Source organism: Eurosta solidaginis, chromosome 3 (assembly GCF_040869045.1).
Source record: "Eurosta solidaginis isolate ZX-2024a chromosome 3, ASM4086904v1, whole genome shotgun sequence".
Classification (NCBI taxonomy): domain Eukaryota; kingdom Metazoa; phylum Arthropoda; class Insecta; order Diptera; family Tephritidae; genus Eurosta; species Eurosta solidaginis.
Genome location: NC_090321.1, coordinates 76,494,877 through 76,519,729, shown reverse-complemented (window position 1 = coordinate 76,519,729; position 24,853 = coordinate 76,494,877). Strand labels below are relative to the sequence as shown.

At 35.8% G+C, this 24,853-nt stretch overlaps 1 protein-coding gene across 3 annotated transcripts in view; it reads right to left on the bottom strand.

The window, feature by feature from the left end:
* The window catches only part of HmgZ (HMG protein Z), a 62,743-nt gene that overhangs the window by 6,537 nt on the left and 31,353 nt on the right, over window positions 1-24,853 (bottom strand). Inside the window, exon 2 of one of the 3 annotated variants that reach the window (XM_067772420.1) lies at window positions 13,780-13,887. The exons of the other annotated variants lie outside the window; for them this stretch is intronic. The gene's annotated coding sequence lies outside the window, so the exon portion shown is untranslated. The remainder of the gene's footprint in view (window positions 1-13,779; window positions 13,888-24,853) is intronic. 3 annotated transcript variants of the gene reach the window in all.

Sequence of the window (24,853 nt, the reverse complement as noted above, 5' to 3'; positions counted from 1 at the left end):
ATTTTCATAAGTAAATACGAAGAAAGATCTGTAATAAAGAGAAGCATACATTTGGATATGGGTACTCATTTAAGCCAGCTAAACAAAATAACAATATTGTAACAATATGGAACTTCACAACATATTTGCGCAAACAACGTTGGATAACCTAAGTCCTACCTTAATTTAAATTTAGCTATATGCATATGTATATATTTGTAATCGTATATATTTTTTTAACAAAAATACTAGAGTACGCAAACTACCGTATTCCTTTTTCTGCTTAAATCATTCAAAGCGTGAGTGAACAGTATTCATAGTTTGAATGATTTTCATTCGTGTTTAACTAAATTTCATTTCCACACCTCGCTTTGGGGGTGATACACATCAGTGGGTTTTTCTACTTGTAAACAAACGTATGTATATACATATATACGTGCAAATGGTCTGCATGAACTCACGATGAATTATTGTTCGGAATTCATTACAGATGTGGAAATCGTAATTTAACAGATTGTTTTTTGGGTATTTAACCCAACTAACATTGTAAAAGGATACAGATTCCTTAGAAAAGTTCTTGCGATAAACACTAAGCAAACGTTGATTTTTTATAAGCTTGAAACGGCGTTGCCGAAACGCTTAATTGATATAAACCTATAAACCAATTTAAGGAAAGTTTTTTTTGCTACTTAGTTTTATTGAACGATAAGTTTCATTTAGATACCTACAAAATTTCAATAGGGATAGATACATAAAATGAAAATAATATAGGTATGTAGATCCACACATGAATTTCGGATGGCATACATTCATTGAGAGGAGTGTAGCTGCAATGCTAACGAATCTTAGCAATGCTAAGAGATGTTCAATGCAACTATTCTCTTACATGTGCAACGTTTTTTTTTTGAAAGATAACTTGAAGAAAAGTTCAATTAAAAAGACAAACTGTTTTCTTGAGTTTTGTTGTTATCATTTACAAAGGGATTCAGAATCCAATTAATTATAATCGTTGCCTCCAACACTTATATACGTTATTTTTTTTTTTGAGAAAGTTAAAGAAATTATTTAATACTGGAAACGCTTTATGTCGCTTCACAAAGCAAGTTGCTTTAAGCCACTTGTAAAAACCTTTATAGTAATGCCTGTACAGAAATATAAACGGCACAGTAGTTTACATACATAAGCCAAATATGCAGTCGTGAGTTTATTTATTTTGGTTGGGTATGGGAGAGTGCCAGTAACTCTCAATACAAGGTAGGGCAGGGAATTGAGAAGATACTCAGAGGAGTAACGACACCTATCTCCTTCACACGCTGGGGTATACATTTTCCTTTTGCTGAGGCACACTTTACTTTTGCGTAGTCCTGTTTTTTTTTGGTTGTGTGTTACGACCTTCACCTTGAGGTTTTTAATTCCACTGTTGTAAGAAGTCCGTCCGTTCCTACTATGCCAGTCAATAGAGTAAGCAACGAATATAGGCTTTGTGCTTTTTGCTTTTTGTGCTTTTATTTTGACTCTTTGTCTTTAGGCGGTTTAGTCAGCATAGTGCATGAAACTTTATAGTTATATACATACATACGCTCACACTAGGGTGGATCGCAGCAAGAACCCCGGCCTCCCGAGTAACTAAGCCCGGTTAAAACAAGCATGCACGCCCGCTCCGAGCTCCCTAGGTCAATTGCAGTAGAAAACTGATTTGGCGTTTGGTGGTATATAACAATACCTAGGGGTAAAACTGGATAGAACCCTAATGTGGAATGCTCATTTTCAACAAAACAACATGAACTTTCTTCGCTTGCCCTCAACACTACGGCAAAACATGGGGACTATCTCCCAAAATGGTACACTGAACATGTCGTGAAGCCGATAGTCATTTAAGCTTCCTTAGTTTGATGTCCTAAATGATCTGCGAGCCAAAAACAATGTTTTGTTAGGATGGGCACCCGCACATCTGGCACATGGAAGGTAAGGAACAGGCAGACTACCGAGCAAAGCAGGGTATTTAAGCAACATTCTATGGCCCAGAACTATTCTGTGGACTCACAAAGGCACACACTAGGGAAACTAGAAGTAACTGGGAAACAAGGCAGTTCAGACGACTCTGGATTGAATGCCCAGAGCAAAAGCAGGCTAAATTGTGTATACTTCTAGCAACGAGAGTATCGAGAGTATAACTTATTAATCTAAACAGAGAGAATCTACGAACTCGCACTGTAGTCTAGGATATCAACGAAGTAAGTTAAATCTTTGCGAAACACAAATCTGTTCCTTTTTTGAGCTGGATGATGAAACGCCATTTCACATTATCCACGAAAGCGTCGCTCTGGGAAGGCCGAGGCTTTCCCACCTAGTTGGCATGACTCTTAATCCTTTCGTGATATGGAGTAAAAAGTCTGAAGAGCCACTTTAATACATTAAAAGCCCCAGTATACATTGATATACTGAAAGACCAAGCGCAATAAGTTTAAATAAAGTGGGCGTGGTTATAACTTTCTTCTTTCGTCAAATGTAAATGCGTATCTATTCCGATATCGTAATCTATTAGTCTTGTTACGGTTTTCAAACTCTAGAATAAAGTACCAAGTTATGCTGGGGTTTTCAGAAGTTGGAAACTTTTTCGATGCGAGCTTTAGTGGACTTGTGTGAGAGAAGAATCAAAATGAAATCGTACATATGGAGTCCCAAATTTTGTCAAATATTAAAGCCCCAGTGATTTACAATCATTTTTAAACGATTTTATTCATACCCAAGGTCTATAACAATAACTTTTATATATGTACATATTTTTTTTTTAATTTTTCTGCAATTGAAAAATTGTTGATTAATTTGGAATAGAAAATAGACATTTTTCAGACACCTGCCATAGCTGCGCATTTTGATAGATCCATTTCGAAGGTTGCTAAGCCTTCATCATCAGTACGCTTTAATAGACATTATTTTCATAGGACTTGAGCTTCAATTCGAACCCGGAAATCTTTATCAATGGGCTGATAAAAACAAAAACAATTGTTAAACGATTTTAGTTTACTAAAATATATTATTCATTCTACATTCTTTGTTGAAACTCACACTAAACTGCAATTGCGTAAATTTTTTGTTTATTAGCGCAGAGTTTGACACCTTAGCGGTGCGACATTGCGTATGAGTAACATTCCAGCTCCATTGTTCCCAACAAATTTGTTAGGTCGAGTATGCGCAGTAAATCTTGTTTGGGCAGCAAAACAGATTATTTCAAAACTATGCACCCGTATATACGCTTCGAAAACACAGTATGTGGTTTTTATAATTTGCTAAGACAAGCTTTATTTTTTGGGTATGTTTTACTACTAATAATTTTAAATGAATCACCCAAGCTGTAGATCGGAATAACCAAAAGTGTACAATGAAATTTATAATTAAATATTATGAATGCTATTTAATATTTGTACATGTTAATATGAGGAAACGCAACGTTAAATGCCTAACGAGGTATAGGGTTTATACTTGTGGGCTTAAATGATTTGTGCGGGAGATTTAATGGATTAAAAAAAGGATACAAGTATTTGCATTTCAACATTTTTGGTGTACCAATTTGCTTAGCGATTGTTTGATATATCCTACTATTACCTATTGAAAAAAGGATATGCACTAGACAGTTCCAGATTTTTTAAATTTAGGTACCGTGTAAAAACAGGCTCCACCAAATATAAGAATGAATTTATTAGTCTACTCGTGCAGAAGACTTGGCTGCAATCAATTCGGTAACTTGTTCAAGCTTAACTTCTTATAGTAATTTCACACTGAGGGTTGACGAAATAATTAGTTAAGTTTTCTACATTTAAGTCCTTATTGAACTCAATCTGCCATACAAAACAAAAGTTCGAATGCGATCCAGAAGGCAACGGCGAGAAAGTGCATAGATCCAGTGCAGATGGAGGCTTAGCATTGTTGTTGTGTTTTGGGGGCAAAGTACACGAACTCACTGCAGCTTTGAGCGCACCAATTTCGGCCGCCAACACACCAATGCTATTTCGATTGTTCTTATTATTTTTATTTTTAGCACTGCGCTTATTTGAACTTGCTTTTTCCTTCGCTTTGCTATTTTTTTCCTCTATGTTAACAGTTTGGTTACAACAAATTAGGTTTTTTATGCCATCTATTTGGGTAGCCAAAGCCAGGGCCGCCGAGAGAAAATCCGGGCCCGGGGGCAAAAAACACGGACCCCCATACTAAAATTAACATACAAATTCTCAAAATCAAAATTACCATCTTTTTCATATTTATATGCATTCGTATATACATGAATATTTAAGCATACATATGCATACATGTATATTATATTCAATGAATATATAGTTACGAACTTTAATTTATCTACACATTCGTACAGATCAACATATGAGTAAATATTGTAACGAATTTACTAGCAAATCCTCTTATTTGCCCTTCTGCTAAGTTCGAATCACTGAACTGTTGAATAAATAACTCCAATATTGAATAATGGAAAAATGGCCTTTATTAAAGTACTTCACAATAACACTTATACTTTGCAACAAGCTTGCTTAGCAACCAAACTGATTAATAGCTCAAATGAAACTCTACTATTCAAAATAATACTGCTATGGCTCGCTAGATAGCGTATTAATCGAAAATGCTTGATAGCTCAAATCAAACTGAATTCCAGCGCCTCTACATTTGCTGCCTTTTATACTCTCTGATTTCAACGTTCGCATCTTCTAGGCGCTTCCAGAATCTACTAGTCCATCAGCTCTCAAACTTCTCAGCTGTAACTACAATTGCACGATTTTATAGCTTTTCTCATTGCATACTTTCAGGAGTATCTCAGATATATGCATGTGTTTGCGCATTGATTCTCCGCTGCTCGTATACGTACATGGTACATATGTGTAGACGCAATTATTGTTTCGTTTATGTAGATACATAATGATTGATCTATGGATGTGCATGATATCACTGTTTAGCATCGGCTTAGAGATAGCAGCATCCCTTAGTTTTGCTAATATTCGTAACAATATGTTTACATAGAAATATACATATTCTTCATAAATTATTAATATACACATTAATAGACATGTTCACAGATTTATAAAATTTAAACCGATTGCAATCTACGAAAGGTGATTAAAGGTGTGGTTGTTTTTATTTTCTGTAAGCAAAAAGCTTGAATAGCATTTTGAGATTCCCGGGCCCCTCCAAAGCTCGGCTTCGGGAGCAATGACCCCCTCAGCCCCCCCCCCCCTCTCCACGGGCCTGGCCAAATCCCCAGTTTTGGTGAGGCAAGGGCGGAGTCAAATGCCTTAGAAATTTTAACAGGCGCATTTACACACTCCTCACACATGTAGCGTATGTATATGATAATTTTCTTTTATCAGCTGGACGTCATATTCAGTGATGACACTCTCACAGCACGCACGATGGAAGCGCTTTTTACAGAAGCCACTACACGGCACACTTGTATTGTCAGTACGACCAAAACCCTTATCACATTTTCCGCAAGTCATCCATAATTAAGTTGATATCGAAAACTCGAAAACAAAATACAAATCAAAAACGAAAACGAAAAACATAGCGAGCAAGTAAAAAACACGTCTGCACACCACGAATGTTTTCGATCGACAACGAATTATTGAATGCCTAATGGAGTCAAAAGTCTATTCAGTTTTGCTTGGTGCTTCGTACTTTGCTGTCAATTTTACAATTGGCAATTAAAAATTGATTATTTTCAATAAGTTACGAAAAAACATAAAAAATGCAAAATTTTATTTTTGCAGTATTTGCAGCAAAAGTTAATACGGCTTTTTAAAAAATAAAATTATTTTGTCACAAGTTGTGCATGCATTTGATTGCCTTTAAAAAAGGAGAGTAAGGCTGCTATTTATTTTGCTGCCTGCGGATGTTCGTTAACAAAGCAAGTGGCCCGATATGAAATTGAAAAATTTATTATTTCATTGAACAAAATTGTGATTCCATTAAGATTGCGTGTAATGGTGTAATGGAAAGAGAAATAATTTTCGTCATTCATTCATGCCTAGTTATTAGGTTATAAGGTTGTGCGGCTGTCATTTTTTTACGTCACTTCCCAGCACAAGATATACTACACCTTTTCCATGTGTACTTCAGACGTAAATTAGAATAGTTAATTGTATTTCCGAAACCTTTATATTTCAGAGTAAGTAATTGTGTTTCAGAAACCTTTATATTGATTTCAGAGTAAGCAATTGTGTTTCAGAAACTGTAAAATATTTTTCAGAATAATCAATTGTACTTCAGAAAACTTGATGTGGACTTCAGAATAGTCAATTGTACTTCATAAATATGAAACTTTATTTCAAAAACCATAAATTATACTTAAGTTTAGTCAATTGTACTGCCAAAACCGTAAAATGTCTTTCATAATGAACATATAGCTCATCTAAGTATAAGGCTTTTGAAGTGCAACTGAAACACAATTAACGGCTTCTGAAATACAATTTACGGTATCTGAACAACAATTGTCTGGGGCGTGAACGCAGTATCTTTCGGTGTGGTAGGTGGAGCACGATGCCACCGGCGGCCGCTGAATAACATTTAACTATGCTGCAGTCCAATTTAACGTTTCTGATGTACATTTTACCGTTTCCGAACAACATTTTATGGTTTCTGAAGTAAATGTGAAAAAAGTGTAGATAGTTACCATTTTTAACTAGATAACTTGTTAACTAGGCTGTTGTGAATACCCCAAATGAATATCAGAAATGTAATATTGTTCAGAAACCAAGGAGCGGTAAAGATCAAATTTCTCGTACTCTTTGCAATATTCTAGCAAAACTTTTGATACTGTTTTGAGAAAACAATTTTTTTCCTGGAACAGTCTAGTAAAAATATATATAAAAAGAAAACTATATATTCCTATCTTATCTCTCAACTAATCAGGGCATGTAGAAAAGTGAGATATAATGCGTGGCTGAATGGCAATAATATGTTAAATGGCATAAGTTCACTTAAAAGATTTGTTTCCCGTTTTTTCAGCAGATACATAGGTATGTACGTATTAAGTAAACTTAGACTAAAAATATCCAAAATTTCTATTTATTAAGCTTGGAAAAAAGCTTCATAGGTAAGTTATACGCTTTTTTAGACCTAAAATAATATTGAATATGTTCATATCTTATTTTTGTAACTTTGTTTCAATAAAATAATCTTTTTTAATTATCAAAATTATAGCAACGCAATTCTTCTTATCAACCGCTAGGTACCTACTATCCTATCAACACGTCAATAATACATACATACATAAAATATATTTTAATGCGTTACTTTGCTGAATGAAGTCAACAGATAATAAAATAACACAGATATGTATTAACTTTATACAGCTACATACATATATGTATGTACATATGTATATGTATGTATATACCACACATTTTCGATGCCGGCTTAAGCAGCAGCAACATCAACATAAATGTCACACATACATATATCACGTTGTATAACAACAATAAACTTGTCAAATATAGCACACAAAAACGAATACAACAAACAAATATAATTTTGTGTGCAAACATACATACACCAAGAAACAAACCAGCCTAACGTTAACGTCAACGTAAACATAAACGTCAAGTCCAAGGGGTCGCCGTCATGCAGTCATTTTTATAACCCACCGCTGCTGGCTTTTGTGCTACTGTTCACATTGCTCAGCTCAGTTAACGTTAACGTCGGCACTCATCTTTTGCTGAGATACTCATGGCGGCCGTCGCAGTCGTAATCATCGTGTTATGTCACTCATACGCCTGCGTATGCTGGAGTGGGTATTTGTGCGGGCGACACAGTGATTAAACCAAAGCATCCAACAAACTCTCTAGCCGAACACGCTCTTGCGCTACTTGGGCTTGAATAGTGTTTTTGTGTGTTTGTGCCTGATTATTTGTTAGTCGTTGTAATTATTTTATTTTGCTGGGCTTGGTGTTTGAGATTTTGAGCTTGTGCGCAATGACAGCATTTTGGGGTAGATACTTTTGCAGGGATTTGCGCAGTGAACGGCTGTTTGTACTGTTCGTAGTGTGCGAGCGTATTTAGTGAGGTACAATGAAAAAAAGGCATAAATACTGTCGAATAAATAAGTAGGTATCTCTATGGAGCTTGAACAGCTAAATTCCTAATACATATGTATATGTACACACATACGTATATACGTACATATATATGTACATTCAAATCTGTATCTACATCTATTAAATAAATATGTATATCAGCGCACTTACATGTGTGTGCGTGTATTTAACTGACACATTTTTGAGTGCTTTTCACACAAACATGCAAGTGAGCGGCCCCTAACGCGCCACATATTCACTCATATCACCAGTTAGCTCAAATGATGGTTTTTGTTGTTTTTATTGTAGTTACATTGGTTACAGTTTTTATATACATACATACATATATGTATGTACATACATATGTACGCAATCAGATAATTATTGTACTTTCTCCTTAATACGTAACGCTTTCGGGCATATATGTATGTACATAGGTTTATGCATTGAGTGGTGTTGAGCATATTTGTGTTGGTATGTTAATATGTACACCATGCACTTATGTATGCATGCATTAGTCAATATGTATGTACCTTTTTTGCAAGGTTTTTATGCTTAGCGAAAATATACATATATGTACATTAATACATAAACCTTGCCAGCATATTTTGAGCTATTTTGTCAGTGCGCATAATTAAGCGCTCTTGATACTTTTTGAAAGGTCTTTAGTACAGTTATGCGCAATAGAGCTAGCTAAATTTTGTTGTAAGTAGATATACAAACATAACTTAATACTTAATATACACATGCATATATAACAAATTCTTAAAATGAAACTAATAGCAAACGTGTATACATTTTTGTCAAGCAAACTTGAAGCGCGCATGCTCGACCTAACATAATTGAATGGGAACAAACGAATTGAAATGTTACTCATACGCCATGGCTGACTGCTTAGGTTACATATTAGCTTGGGAACGAAAGTTGTATACATACATAAATGCTCAAAAAGAAAAATTGTTAAACAAACATAGTTGAAATGGAAAGCCATATTTTGCATTTATTAAATTAAATTAAAATAATTTGTTCGATAACATTAATTTCGACCTTGAATTTGAATCAAAGGAAATCTGCCGTAAACTGGCTTACATTGCGCTGAAACTCCTTAACACCTTCGAATTCATCTAAACACTACTCAGCGAATTCGGATTTAAGAGGGACTGCGCAACCCCCCAGCGGGTTAGGGGGTTATAATACACTCGCGGTAGGTATGCCTTGGTAAGAGGCGACTAAAATACCAGACACAAGGGGTTGTGTAGCGCAACCTTTTCAGGTTGCCAGCGCCTTATATAGCTTCTCCAAACCCAATGTCAACCTCACCTTCGAGCGGCGAATCCCGTTTCACTAACAGACGAGGCTCTGGCGACCCCAAAGCTCCTCATGGAACTTTGGGATGGAGAGGGAGGTATGGCCTGAAAGTTTAATGTGGTCATATAAATCGTTCCCGAGATGGTCGGGCTAGCACCTTCTGTTACCGGAGCGTGCCGGATCTGTACGCGGCAAAGGACCATCACCTCGATAACACTCCCCAAAGCCTTCGGGGAGCAACCTTATCGCTACAACAACAACAACAACAGGGACTGCGCAATATAATTGACCTTCTTTAAATTTCGTAAGCAAATTTTCGTTCACCTAGAAACTGGGGGTCTTAAACATTGCGCAATCATCTGAAAATTTGTACAAAACTCGCTTGCCAATGCCTAAACACCAAATAATTTCACCTCAAGTATACTCTGAAAATTGTTCTGAAATTTCCATTTACACGGAATCTCGATCTCGGCAACAGATTGCATATTTGCCAAGGCGAATCCATATCAGGTGGTGGCAAAGCGAATTCACCCGATTCGCCCCGCAGAAGAATGTCAAGTCAAAAGACAATTTTCATTGATTTCAATTAACTGAAATATTGTAGTACAAGGATAACAACACCTGGTATTCAATACGTCTTGATGTTTGCCGATTGCGAGGCGAAAAGAAATTGTTTGCCGGCAATTTGTGTGTGTTTGAACTGGAGAATTCGAATTCGCCTCAAGATTCGCATTCGAATTTTTCTTCGAATTTATATTTCAGAAATGTAATATAAGCCAGGCGAATACATACAAAGCGATGTCAAAGCGAATTCAAGCCAATTCGCCGTGCAAAGAATGTCAGGTCAAAAGAAGATTTGCATTGATTTTGATTAATTGACATATTGCTGAACCAAAGGGTTTCTTGAAAATTATCAACAAGAAGCAATCAGCTGACGGGATAACGCCATTTCAGTGTAACTTCATTTAATACTGCTACAACAACAACAACGTCACCTTCTACTGAATTCGCCTGGAAATTTCAAAAATATTAAGAAAGAAAAACTAATACTGGATAAAAGAAATGTAGCTCTCAAGCAAAGACGTCAAACTAACAATCAGCCTTAGCCACCAGTTTTTTTAAGTTATTACTATTATCACACAAAAACGCGGGCTGAATATGCCTTAAGTTTGGATCTAATATCTGAGATTATGTATTTTCACAAAAAAAGTCTACTACATATATAACATTTTTCAATCATTTGTTGAGTTTAAGCGGTCTTTAACTCAACCGTCAACATTTGATCCACATAGATACATCCATACGTCTTTTAAAACTACACGAACCAAGTATGCAAACAAATATTTATTTGATGAATTTTCATTGAAAAAGAAAACTAAGTAAACTTTATTGAAAAGAAGCTCCAAATGGAATTTTTATGTGGTGCAGGGGCTCGGTCCCTATTTATTAATTTCTTTTGGTGGTCAAGTCAAGTATATGAAGCAAATAGTCTTGTAGACACTGTAGACTGAACTTCCTTGCATACACAAACCGGTGCTTATATTGGACTACACATTTACATATACAAAACATAATAACGTCTATTTAGTCCATCTTAACCAAAACGAAAATGAAATATATAAAGGAGTTACTTGTAACAACTTTTCCGTTGCTTTGGAGTGTGAGATTGTTTGCATGGCTTTTGAGTTTCTTTTTGAAAAGTGCAAAGTTTAAAAATGAAAGAGCTTTGTGTTTCAGCATTGGTGTGGATTGGGCGAGTCAGTGGAGAATATATTTGTAGCCGGTTCGTGTATATTCTATTTTCATAAATATGCACAAACATATATTCAGTATTATCTCAAATGTAAATTTCATGGACATTTTTTTTACCTAGTTACATACTTTACTTTGTACTGGAAAATGGAAAACTATTGTTACAGCACTTCTAGCAAAGTCCCGAGAATGCTATCGTGGATGTATCTTTCCACTTGGATCTATAGATCGTTGTTTCCTAACTACACAGAAAGAAAAAAACTGGTAAAATCAACAGAATTACGTACCAGCCAATTCAACTAAGTTTTCTGTCCATTTATATGGATTTTTTTTATAGCTGTTGTATCAACTTCGCAAAAATGGTAGATTTCCGTCGACATTAGAATAACACTGGCTTTTAATATGACAGAGATTTATGTGACATGATAGTCTTATGAACAAAGTAGTAAGCGCTGTGAACGCAAGTTTCTCTGATGCATTTGCATAATATTGACAGTTGTTCGCTGCTGAAACTACCAAGGAAATCAGTGCTTTTAACAGAAAAAATCAGATTTATGGCGAATCTGTCATTTCACAAAATATTTTCTTGCCAAAAAAACTTCGGTTGAAAAACAACAAGGCCGCGGGCGCTGATAGATTGCTTGAGGAGCTATTCAAATACGGCGGCGAGTAGTTGCATACCCGACGATTGGAATCTAAGTGTTCTTTTCCCAGTACCCAAGATAGGGGATATTGCAAACTGCGTCAACTATCACGGAATCAGCCTTCTTAATATCGCATATAAGATCGTGTCAAATGTATTGTGCGAAAGATTGAAGCCCGGCGTGAATCGGCTGATTGGACCTTATCAGTGCGGCTTCTGGTAAATCTACCATGGACCAGATTTTCACAATGCACCAAATCTTGGAAAAACCCGCGAAAAATCACCTCTTTGTCGATTTTAAAGTCGCCTGCGACAGCACGAAAAGGAGCTGCCTATATGCCGCTATGTCTGAATTTCGTTTCGCCGCAAAACTTATACGTCTATGCAATATGACGTTTAGCAACACCATCAGCTCTCAGTCACACTTGGGAAAGACCTCTCCGAGCCGATAGAAACTAAACGAGGTTTCAGACAGGGTGACCCGCTATCGTGCGATTTCTTTAATTTAATGCTGGAGAAAATTATACTAGCTGCAGAACTTAACCGCTCTGGAATCATATTCTATAAAAGCGTGCAATTACTGGCATATATGCTGATGACATTGATATAGCCAGCCTGAACACCCGCGCCGTTAGTACTGCTTACTCCAAACAGGAAAAAGAAGGGTTTGATGATGAATGATGACAAAACGAAGTACATGCTGTCATCGAGCAAAGATTCAGCTCATATGCGCCTTGGCAACCACGCTACTGTTGGTAGCCATAATTTCGAAATAGTAAACGACTTCGTTTATTTGGGAACCAGCATTAACACTAACAACATCAGCTCTGAAATCCAGTGAACAATCACTCTTGCCAATAAATTCTACTTTCAAACGAAAATCATGCTCTACAAGGCCATTATCGTACCCGTCATCGTATATGGTGCAGAAGCATGAACCACGACAACATCAGATGAAGCGGCTCTGGGAGTGTTCGGGATAAAAGTTCTTCGAAGGATTTATGGACCTCTCCGCGTTGGCGATGGTCAGTACCGAAGAAGATTGAATGATGAGCTGTACGAGATCTACGCAGACATCAACATAGTCCAGCGAAAAAAGAGGCAGCGCCTATACTGGCTAGGCCATGTTATGCGAATGAAAGATGACGCTCCGAACAATAAGTATATTTATCTGAACACGCCTATGGAAGCAGAGGTAGAGGGCGGCCCCCACTCCGCTGGATGTACCAGGTGGACGATTTAAAATCTTTTGGTGTGACCAATTGGCGCTAGTTGGCAGAGCGAAGGAGCGACTGGCGCGCCTTGTTGGACGGCCATAACTGTTTAAACGGTTAAGCGCCAATTAAGTTAATAAGTATTTGGGTCGGCGTAAAAAAACTACGAACACTGCATGGAAATGGCTTAGTCAGTTGTCTGAAAATTTCTTTCTAAAAAAAAAAAAATTATATATTTTGTGGTCCTGAGCTTAAATTAGAACCCATAATCTTACAAATGAACAACCCTGTAGAGAACTGCTTTCTGTAGTATTCAAATACAATTTTTTTTTTTTTTCAGTTTTTCATTTGTCAACGATTGACTAACCAGTTGGAAAAAGAAACTTTGCAATAAATAAAAAATATTTACATAACCTCACTTAACGCCACTTCGTGAAACATTGTACACAAGCTCTCGAAAATAATATGCCAACTGCTCTCGTTCAACAACAATTTTGTATAAAAACACATGCTCGCAAAATCTGAAAAGCGGAAAAAGTTTATACCTACATATAGATCGCTGAGTAGAAACAGAAACACATTGGCATGTGTCAGCCAAATAATTATAAAATGCGCCAAATTGTTAATAATTTATATTCCTAAATAAGAGCGAATACAATGACAATAAGATCCAATAAACACGAGCGCTTTACGGAACTTCGAGTATGTGATGAAAATACATACATAAATAAATGGCGCGTAAAGGGCCAATTAATGGTGACTTATAACCATAAAACCATAACCAGATAAAACAGCTGATCGAACCTACCTTATTGAAATTAATGTAATCGATTAATGGTGCCATACCATAACGCTAACGCCATAACCATACCATAGCCAACCAATTGTTTTTTTGGATTCTCGCAATATCCATAACCTAAAAATATTTGAGTTGGTGAATTTAATAAATTTTTGTAGATTTTATTTATTGTTTTGGATTCGTTATGACGAAGAGACTTATTTTTTGTGGAATATGTTTGTAATTTTCTGCGCTTTCTTCATTTTTATGAAAATTTCACGGATTTTAAGTTAAGGCACCATTAATCGATCATATTGGAGATGGTTATGGATATGGGTATGGTTACAACTATGGCGTTAGGGTTAAGGAAGTTTAATTGGCCCTTAAAAAAAGTATATCACTTAAAGTCGCGTCACATAAGATTTTTGATGCAGCATAGATGAATCGATTGCATGTTTTGCATGGAGAGCGACAATTAGTGGATCACTTGCGCCATCTGACATTAAAAAGTATCAAAATTTCAACTTTTGCTGCAAGCAAAGCATAGGGAAACGAATTTGGCATATGTTTTGGCTATGAGTGCTTTCGGACTTTGCAAGTGTAAGTATATTTCCAAATCGTTGGTGCTTTCCTAACATTTATCACAATTAAAAACTGCATTTTAACAAATGAATAGGAGACAAAATGTATTAGCAAGTATTTTTCTAGTATAGTGAGATTGTTTATAACAGTGCTTCGCGAAATTTTGTATGTGAATTGGCAAAGCAAAATAAGTTTTAACTGCCAAGTCTGAAGTTCTTTTACATTAGCCACTTTTTTTGCAGATGAAATTGCTTAAGCAACAGTCAACCAAAAACAGGACACTATTGTGAATGAACGAATGTAATTTACAACGAATGTGCAGATAAACAAAAATATCCAAATAACAGCGTGGCAGCAGGGTGACCCGCATTCCATGTATTTTGTTTTTGTAGTTCTCTGGTTTGGTTTCAAGACTGTACTGAGCCAGAAGTAGAAATCTCAAAGCAGCTAAAACAGTACCAGTTGTCTGATTTACTTCCACAACACGTGTGGGTATGTCATGATGAAACTGTTTAGCTAGTTGAAGTGTTACAAAAAAAGCAACTACTTACAAACGTAACATATTGCGCGATTGATGCTTTCGCATCAAAACTCATGAACATGAGAAATTTCTTTGTGACGCGGTCATTACAGTCACTTTTAACGTGCAGTTAAAAAACAAACGATAAAATGAAAAAGATGTGTATGCATATATACAAATTTATAAGGGCGTAATAAATATTATTTATAGTGATGAAAAGAATTTGGGAATTAATCGAAACGAAACGGAATGAAAATGCCATCTACAAAAGACTTTGAACTATGCTATAAAGGAATCGAGATAGATATAGACTTCCATATATCAAAATCATCAGTATCGAAAAAAAATTTGATTAAGTCATGTCCGTCTCTCCGTCCGTTAACACGATAACTTGAGTAAATATTGAGATATCTTCACCAAATTTGGCGCACGAGCTTATCTGGATCCAGAATAGATTGGTATTGAAAATGAGCGAAATCGGATGATAATCACGCCCACTTTTTATACTCAATTGAGCAGAGCTCACAGAGTATATTAACTTTGATTGGATAACGGTTGGTTGTACAGGTATAAAGGAATCGAGATAGATATAGACTTCCATATATCAAAATCATCAGTATCGAAAAAAAATTCGATTGAGCCATGTCCGTCCGTCCGTCCGTCTGTCCGTTAACACGATAACTTGAGTAAATTTTGAGGTATCTTGATGAAATTTGGTATGTAGGTTCCTGGGCACTTATCTCAGATCGCTATTTAAAATTAACGATATCGGAAAATAACGACGCCCACTTTTTCGATATCGAAAATTTCGAAAAATCGAAAAAGTGCGATAATTCATTACCAAATACGGATTAAGCGACGAAACTTGGTAGGTGAGTTTAACTTATGACACAGAATAGAAAAATAGTAAAATTTTGGACAATGGGCGTGGCACCGCCCACTTTTAAAAGAAGGTAATTTAGAAGTTTTGCAAGCTGTAATTTGGCAGTCGTTGAAGATATCATCATGAAATTTGGCAGGAACGTTACTCATATCACTATATGTCTGCTTAATAAAAATTAGCAAAATCGGAGAACGACCACGCCCATTTAAAAAAAAAAAATTTTTAATTCAAATTTTAAAAGAAAAGTTAATATCTTTACAGTACATAAGTAAATTATGTCAACATTCAACTCCAGTAATGATATGGCGCAACAAAATACAAAAATAAAAGAAAATTTCAAAATGGGCGTGGCTCCGCCCTTTTTCATTTAATTTGTCTAGGATACTTTTAATGCCATAAGTCGAACAAAAATTTACCGATCCTTTTGAAATTTGGTAGAGGCTTAGATTCTAGGACGATAACTGTTTTCTGTGAAAAAGGGCGAAATCGGTTGAAGCCGCGCCCAGGTTTTATACAAAGTCGCCCGTCTGTCCTTCCGCTCGCCCTTTAACACGATAAATTGAGCAAAAATCGATATATCTTTACTAAACTCACTTTGTATTGGTGTAAAAAATGGCCGAAATCCGACTATGACCACGCCCACTTTTTCGATGTCGACAATTACGAAAAATGAAAAAAATGCCATAATTATATACCAAATACGAAAAAAGGGATGAAACATGGTAATTGTATTGGTCTATTGACGCAAAATATAACTTTAGAAAAAAAATTGGTAAAATGGGTGTGAAACCTACCATATTAAGTAGAAGAAAATGAAAAAGTTTTGCAGGGCGAAATCAAAAGCCCTTGGAACCTTGGAAGGAATACTGTTCGTGGTATTACATATATAAATAAATTAGCGGTACCCGACAGATGATGTTCTGGATCACCCTGGTCCACATTTTGGTCGATATCTCGAAAACGCCTTCACATATACAACTAAGGGCCACTCCCTTTTAAAACCCTCATTAATACCTTTAATTTGATACCCATATCGTACAAACACATTCTAGAGTCACCCCTGGTCCACGTTTATGGCGATATCTCGAAAAGGCGTCCACATATTGAACTAAGGCCCACTCCTTTTTAAAATACTCATTATCACCTTCCATTTGATACCCATATCGTACAAAAAAATTCTAGAGTCACTCCCGGCCCACCTGTATGGCGATATCTCGAAAAGGCATCCACCTATAGAACTAAGGCCCACTCCATTTTAAAATACTCATTAACACCTTTCATTTGATACACATATCATACAAACAAATTCTAGAGTCACCCCTGGTCCACCTTTATGGCGATATCTCGAAAAGGCGTCCACCTATAGAACTAAGGCCCACGCCCTTTTAAAATACTCATTAACACCTTTCATTTGATACCCATATTGTACAAACGCATTCTAGAGTCACCCCTGATCCACGTTTATGGCGATATCCCGAAAAGGCGTCCACCCATAGAACTAAGGCCCACTCCCTTTTAAAACACTTATTAACACCTTTCGTTTGATACCCATATTGTGCAAACGCATTCTAGAGTCAACCCTGGTCCACTTTTATAACGATATTCCGAAAAGGCGTGCACCTATAGAACTAAGGCCCACTCCCTTTTAAAATACTCATTAACACCTTTCATTTGATACCCATATAGTAGAAACAAATTCTAGAGTCACCCCTGGTCCACCTTTATGGCTATATTCCGAAAAGGCGTCCACATATAGAACCAAGGCCCACGCCCTCTTAAAATACTCATTAATACCTTTCATTTGATACCCATATCGTACAAAATAAATTCTAGAGTCGCCCCTGGTCCACCTTTATGGCGATATCCCTAAATGGCGTCCATCTATATAACTATGGCCCACTTCCTCTTAAAATACTCTTTAACACCTTCCATTTGATACACATGTCATAAAAACACATTCCAGGGTTACCCTAGGTTCTTTTTACAACATGGTGATTTTCCCTTACTTTGTCTCCACAGCTCTCAACTGAGTATGTAATGTTCGGTTACACCCGAACTTAGCCTTCCTTACTTGTTATATATATAACATTTTGGAAAACACAATAAACCTGATTATTTAGTAAATAATACACCTAGAATATTGAAATTTGACGTGTGGACTGATATTGAGACTCTTGATAAAAATTTTAAAATTTTGTTTAAAATGGGTGTGGCACCGCCCACTTGTGATAAAATCAATTTTACAAATATTATTTATCATAAATCAAAAATCGTTAAACCAATCGTAACAAAATTCGGCAGAGAGGTTGCCTTTACTATAAGGAATGCTTTGAAGAAAAATTAACGAAATCGGTTAAGGATCACGCCCACTTTTATATAAAAGATTTTTAAAACGTTCGTGGACGAATAAAATAAGCTTTCTCTTTACAAAAAAGAGCTTTATATCAATGGTATATCATTTCCCAGGTGGATTTATAAATAGGAAAAACTTCAAATTTTGAAAAATGGGCGTGGCACCGCCCCTTTTATGACTAAGCAATTTTCTATGTTTCGAGAGTCATAACTCGAAGAAAAATTAACGGATCGTAATAAAATTGCGTACACAATTTTCCTTACAGCAAAAAATATTTCTAGTAAAAATGGACGGAATCGGTTAAAGACCACGACAACTTAGATATAAAACAAGTTTAAAAGGGTCGTAGACTAGAATAATAAGCTATAATTTAGCAAAAAATTGTTTTGAATCAATGATATTTCACTTATCAAGTTTTATTGTAAGAGGAAATGGAGAGACTTTTTTTAAACGGGCGGTGCCACGTGCTATGTAGAAAAGTAATTTATCTGAAATGAAATGTACAATTGAAGCTCACGCTGAGTATATAATGTTCGGTTACACCCGAACTTAGACATCTTTACTTGTTCCATTTTACGTTCAAATGATCATCAACGCATCTACGGTGTCCGCATTTTCAATACCTAAACCCATGTATATTTCAATAGTAAATTTATAATTTTGACAATAATATTGAGAACTAGAATTTTAATTTAAAAAAAATTACCAACTGATTTGATAATTGATAATTACCCACTCTGTTGGAATGTCAACAAAACAAAATAAATCTGTTGTTTAAATGTTTACAACTGTTCCAGGTGTACTTCATAAAGCGTGAAATTATTTTCAGTATAAACAGTTGTATTAAAAAAATATAAAATACTTTTTAGAATAATAAATTATTCTTCAGAAACGGAAAAATGTACTTCAGAAACCGTACATTGTAATTGAGAATAGTCAATTTAACTTCAGAAACACTAAGATGTGTTTCCACTCAACAGCATTTTCTGATTTGGAAGTACAGTATAAAATATTTATGTCGCAGAAAGGCAGGCATGCTTAACCAACGAACCGATATCATTTCGTTACGATATCAACGTTAATAAACGAAACGAAGAACGTCAAATTCGATGATATCGGTTCGTTGGTTAAGCATGCCTGCAGAAAGGTAGTAGTTCTATTAAAAGTTTTAATCCAGAGCTGTCGTTAGATCCTAACGTACCGTAGTATTGTCAAAATGCGCTGAGCTAAGCTGAGTCAGTTTAACCCAAACTACACTCATAACAATACGCAGAATATAATTACCTACATTCTTTCCCCGCCAATTCGTGGGAAAATTAAAAGGGGGCGAGAATCAGCCTAAGCTGCTTGGCTTAAGAAAATGTATCGAATTCGATTTGTTTGGATTTTTTCCAATCGATTAAATTTTACGATTGAAGTGAGTTTAGCTTACCCTTGGCTTTATTGCCTAAATAACTGGGATCCTCGTTTCAAAAGTAATCTTACGATATCTTAAAGATATATATATATGTATATACATATATAGCTGTAAAGTAATACCTGTTGCTTGTAGTAAAATAAACAGACAAAATATCAATTTTTCAAGCTTACTCAGCAAGGAGTGCAGTTTAAAGTACATTATATCTATTTATTTAAGAGTAGTTGTTTGTGTAAAAAAAAATATCTTAAAATGCTTTGAAGAAGAATACTCAGATGTACAATTTATAATCACCAACATACATATGTATGTATCTATGTATGCACCTATTAAGAAAATATTTTCAACAACCAACACTGGGCTCGACTCATAATGGAGATGGAAGAAGGTATTCGGGATCTTCGTGTACACGATTGTATTCTAGCAGGAAAAATTTTCGTAACACATGCATACACATACAACGATAAACAATTTTGGCGCCATTTGTGCAGGCACATGTTTTATGAGCAAATCAACTAGGCATTGGAGGATGTGCTATTTACATATTTTTTGTTTAGCGGTAGTGTCAAGTAAGACTATGCAAATATAATATATCGAACATCTACACCAAAAGAGAGCCAACTAAAAATCCGAAATTTTGAAGTTATGAACTGAACTGTATACTCGATTTGCTAATACCTCCACTAATCAGCGAGAAAATGTTTAGTGAAAAATTATATGGGGGACGCACGCAGTTTTTCGCGTTTTTGAACATTGCGATTTTTTGAGTTGATCGCTGTTTTGATCTACATATGTAGGTGTGCGATATATGCACATGCGAGAGATAAAATCCGGGGTCTTAAAGAAAATGTGTGCAAAAATCTGTAGTCCTGGAAATTTCGGACCAGCTGGTGGTAAAATATATGCCCCTATTACCGTTTACAACTCAACTCTGGTTGGGTTGAAATTTCGCAATTTGGTATTACAGATTACAACTCAACCTGTCAAAAAAAAAATGCCGGTTCAGTTGTCTTGTCTAACAACTTTTTGTGGCATTACCGTTTACAACCTTATGTTGGTGTAGTTGTCAAAGACCTCAAAATCTTACAACTGGTTACTAGCAGTTGTCTCATACAATTTTCACAGTTGTTTTGAAAAAATGTAACGTTTTAGAAGACGGTTCACCACCTAATTTTTAACAAAAATTTTCAAAGTTAGTATCAAAAGACACGTTTCGCCCTCCAATTTTAGGATCCGAAAACAAAAATTAAAAATATCGTATCATTTCGGTTCAAATTGTCATGTGGTTGTTGTATTTTGCCAGATTTTTTGTACACACTAATGCAGAAAGGCGTTGGACCCACCCAGGGTTATTTTCACAAATCGCGGCCAAAGGCCGCCAACACAGAAAGATCTTCTGTGCAAAAAAACTGTGGATCGGGCCTCCTATTTCAGACCCTTTCGGGCCATTTTGTGTTTTTTTTTAATATTTTGCGACAGAAATACAATTTTTAATTTCCGCTTTCGAATCCTAAAAACGGAGATCGATACGCGTCTTTTGATACCACCTTTGATAAGAGTTAGATGGTGCACGGGCTCATAAAACGTTACCACAAAATAGACAAAAACAATTTAGAGCCGGTAGTTGCACATTTTTTAATCAAACAATAATCAACAATTTTGTACACATTTAAAGAAAAAACAACGTTTAAACGAAGGATTACATTGAATAACTGTTTTACATTATGGAGCGACATTCCGAAGTTGGACGAGGCTGGCCGCAGTTCCATTCGTCAGTCCCATTGATACTAATCACTACTCCTGGGAATCCTGTTTTAGAGTAAAATACAATTTTTGCTGTTTGGGTTTTAATCCACTTCGCACAAATATGCTCCTCAATAATATCTAAAACCTCTTTGACAACTATAGATGTTGTAGGTTGTGCCAGTCCAACACTAAAATCATTTCCACAGCATTTTTGATAGCTGCCGTCAGCAAGGAATCGGAGTGTAGCGCATAATTTTAAAATAGGAGGTACAGCCGTCCCTCGAACGCGTTTACGGAAATGGCCCTTCATTTCGTTTAGTAAGGAGCAAAATGCTTTCTTACTTAACCAAAAATAGCTTACAAATCTGCAAAATAACTACATTCGAATTTTATCAATTATTACTTGAACGTTTTCTTACTTGGTGCTTGGTAATTCCAAGGGATTAGAGTGATCGCGTAAATGTTTTCTTATTCGCTGCATATAAATTTTCTCACCATTTCATCATCATAAAATAAATCTATGCTAATATCCATTTAACTATTAATAAAAAAATCACTTGCAAATGCTTAAATTTTAGCCACAAATTGATCAGTTGTTCATTTATCTGTCAAATCATCACTTTCTTAGCTTGGCAACACCAATTCAACTTCAACTGAAATAAGTTGTAATTCGTAATACCAAACAGGAGTTGAGTTGTCTGAAAGTTGAGTTGTTTTAATTACAAACCAACTAAGTTGAGTTGTTTACCGTAATAGGCCCTATAAAAATATAAAATTCCGAAAATCACTTAAATTACGGTGTTTAAGACTTTCAGGTGGATCTTTTCAAGTCAAGTGTTCCTACTTGGAAATGTGATATCTCTAGCGTAGCGTGCTCCACCTACTACACCGAAAAATCTGGATTCACGCCCCGGACAAAACATCAAAATTTTAGAAACAAGTTTTTCAAGAAGAAAATTTTCTAAGCATGCTCGTCCCTCGGCAGTGATTTGGCAAACACTCCGATTGTATTTTCTGTTGTTTTGCTTACTGGGATTTTCGGGATCCGAAAGACCAACCCCGGGATTGTCCCAAAATTTAACGCTATTATGGCCGAGACACACACACTCTTATAAACATTCTCACAATGCAAGAAATATGCTTTCTAACATATGTTGTGTACTATTCATATATATCAAAATAATTTCACATGCAAAGTGTGCCAGCACTCTTAGCCAAACCAAATGTCAAATGCTTCTTCTAATGCTTTACTTGCAACAAAAGTTGGAAGTTGGATACTTTTTCATGCCAGATGGCGCCAGTGTCGTGAAATCTACCGTTCACCATAAAAATACGTGCAATCTACTCATAATGCATAAGAATGAGTTCAAGGGATAAATATATGAAAAACTGAAGATGTGACGGGGCTTTTACTCGTTGTATTGAGTAATGTCAGATGTGAACTGAAAGCCGCCGTGGTGTAGTGGTAGGGTAATACGCCTTTCACACCGTACTTCGTGAGTTCCTGCCGAAACAATATTAAAAAATTAATTTGTTATTATTATTATTCACATAAAACTTTTTAGTGTAACTTTCTCCAGCACTTCTTGGGGATGAAATTCAAACTGTTTTGGTTTTTATATAAAACAACACCACAAATTATCAAGAGATTTTCTGAAAAACTCATAGCTAAACAAATATGTCCCCCTAAATTATGTCCCACATTTTACTTTATCGTTTTCGTATTGCTGCTTCTATATAAAGACTTTTGCCGTTTCATTTATTGCTTTTGCGCGTGCGCAGTAGCTTCCTTTGCACACACACACACACACATACAAAATATATCACATCGCATATGAACGCACTTCCCGGACGACCATTTTCTTTCTTATGGTAAAACAATCGGTACCTATTACTTGAAAGTTTTTAATTGTGCACATAATTTATTAAATATTTTTGACCATCACATTTGATAATTTTGTTATGAAATTGGTAAAAAAGTCTGATACAAAGAAATAAAACTTAGGGCTTCATTCTGTATTGCGAACAATAGCTCAGACGAACGATTCGCCTCCAAATGATTTCGTCTAGCAATGGTATTCTTTATCTTTTTCGTTAGGCCTTTAGGTTTCTTCTTGTCAAATGATATCGTTACCATAGTTTAACGTAGTGCAAATACACTATTGATTCGTCTCTGAGGTGAAACGAACGTTCGTTTCGTAATAGAAAATGAGGCTTTAGTTCTAAAAAAGAAAAAAAAAAATGCATGACAGGGATTGCCAGCCACTGTCCGTTTTGAGAAAGCCAATTAATATGAAACATTTTTTGTTTTTAATCTTGGAACCGAACCAGCGACCTACGGTATGGAAGTTAATAACACCATACGCTATATCACGTCTGTAATATACAAGAGCACAGCGTTTGCTAGTAAAAGTAATGTTAAGCTCAACAACAGTCTTACACATACCATACACATTACACTGGGTCGATTTATTAACCGATATCGCGCCATCGATTTGGGATTTGGGCCAGGAAAAAAAGTTTCACTACGCATACCCAAAAAAGTTATTTTTGAGCCTGCGAAATTTCATTTTATTGACTTTTTTCGACTTTGATTTTTAAGGTTTTTTCATGACCTACTAAAAAATTTTCATTTGATTGTAAAATATACATATGAAAATTTGTTTAGTAGGTCATGAAAAAACTTTCGTCCATACAAATCGACCCACCCTAATACATATACATTACGATACCACCTCAGTAAGTTTAATCTATCTGGTACACAAATCCATCGCTTTTGTGAGCTGGAATATGAAACACCGGTTCACATTCTTTGCGAATGTGTCGCTCTCGAAAGGCAGATGATCTGCCATCTAGGTGGCGTGACTCTTAATATCTTTATGATACGGAGTAAAAAAGGCTGAGAAATGTCCTGAAAGGTCAAGCACAACAGATCTTAACTAAGGTCGCAACTATAATAGCCGTGTTTTTTTTACACGCGTATACGTTTCGTTTGCGCGTGAAAAAAACGCCTATCCTCGTTTAGATAATGCTTAGGAGACCCATCTAGCGGCAGTGGTTAAACAACTAGCTACAGATACAGGGTGTACCGAAAAGCGGAGACACAACCCTCTGTTGTATTTTGTATAACATATAGCTGAATCAGTTGTGATAGATAGTGGACGCGCATAGAATACATGGAATTAGTGCAGAGTGTGAAACATGGACACATATTTCAGTTACATCTGAGTATAATGCGTATTGAAATTTAGTAGTACTAATTTTATGCGTAGCAATTTCAGAGTGTATTTAAAGTTTGTCGCTTAGCAGTCCATATAAAGTTTAAGCGTAAACGTATATAGACGTGAAAAAACACAGCTAATGTTAAGCTCGAAGCGATATTTATATTCAAGTTTTGCTCATGTCCTGAAAATTTTATATAGCAAATAATATTCATGCTTGTGATCTTAATATTGTATCTTCACTTCTAGCTAAAACTTTTTGGTCCGCTTAGTTATTCATGTCATTGTAGAGCTAAAGTTAACTGAACATTTTATACAATTTTTAAGCACTGCTTTTTTACATCAGGGCTGCACAGTTAACTTATTTTTTTTTAATTTTAAT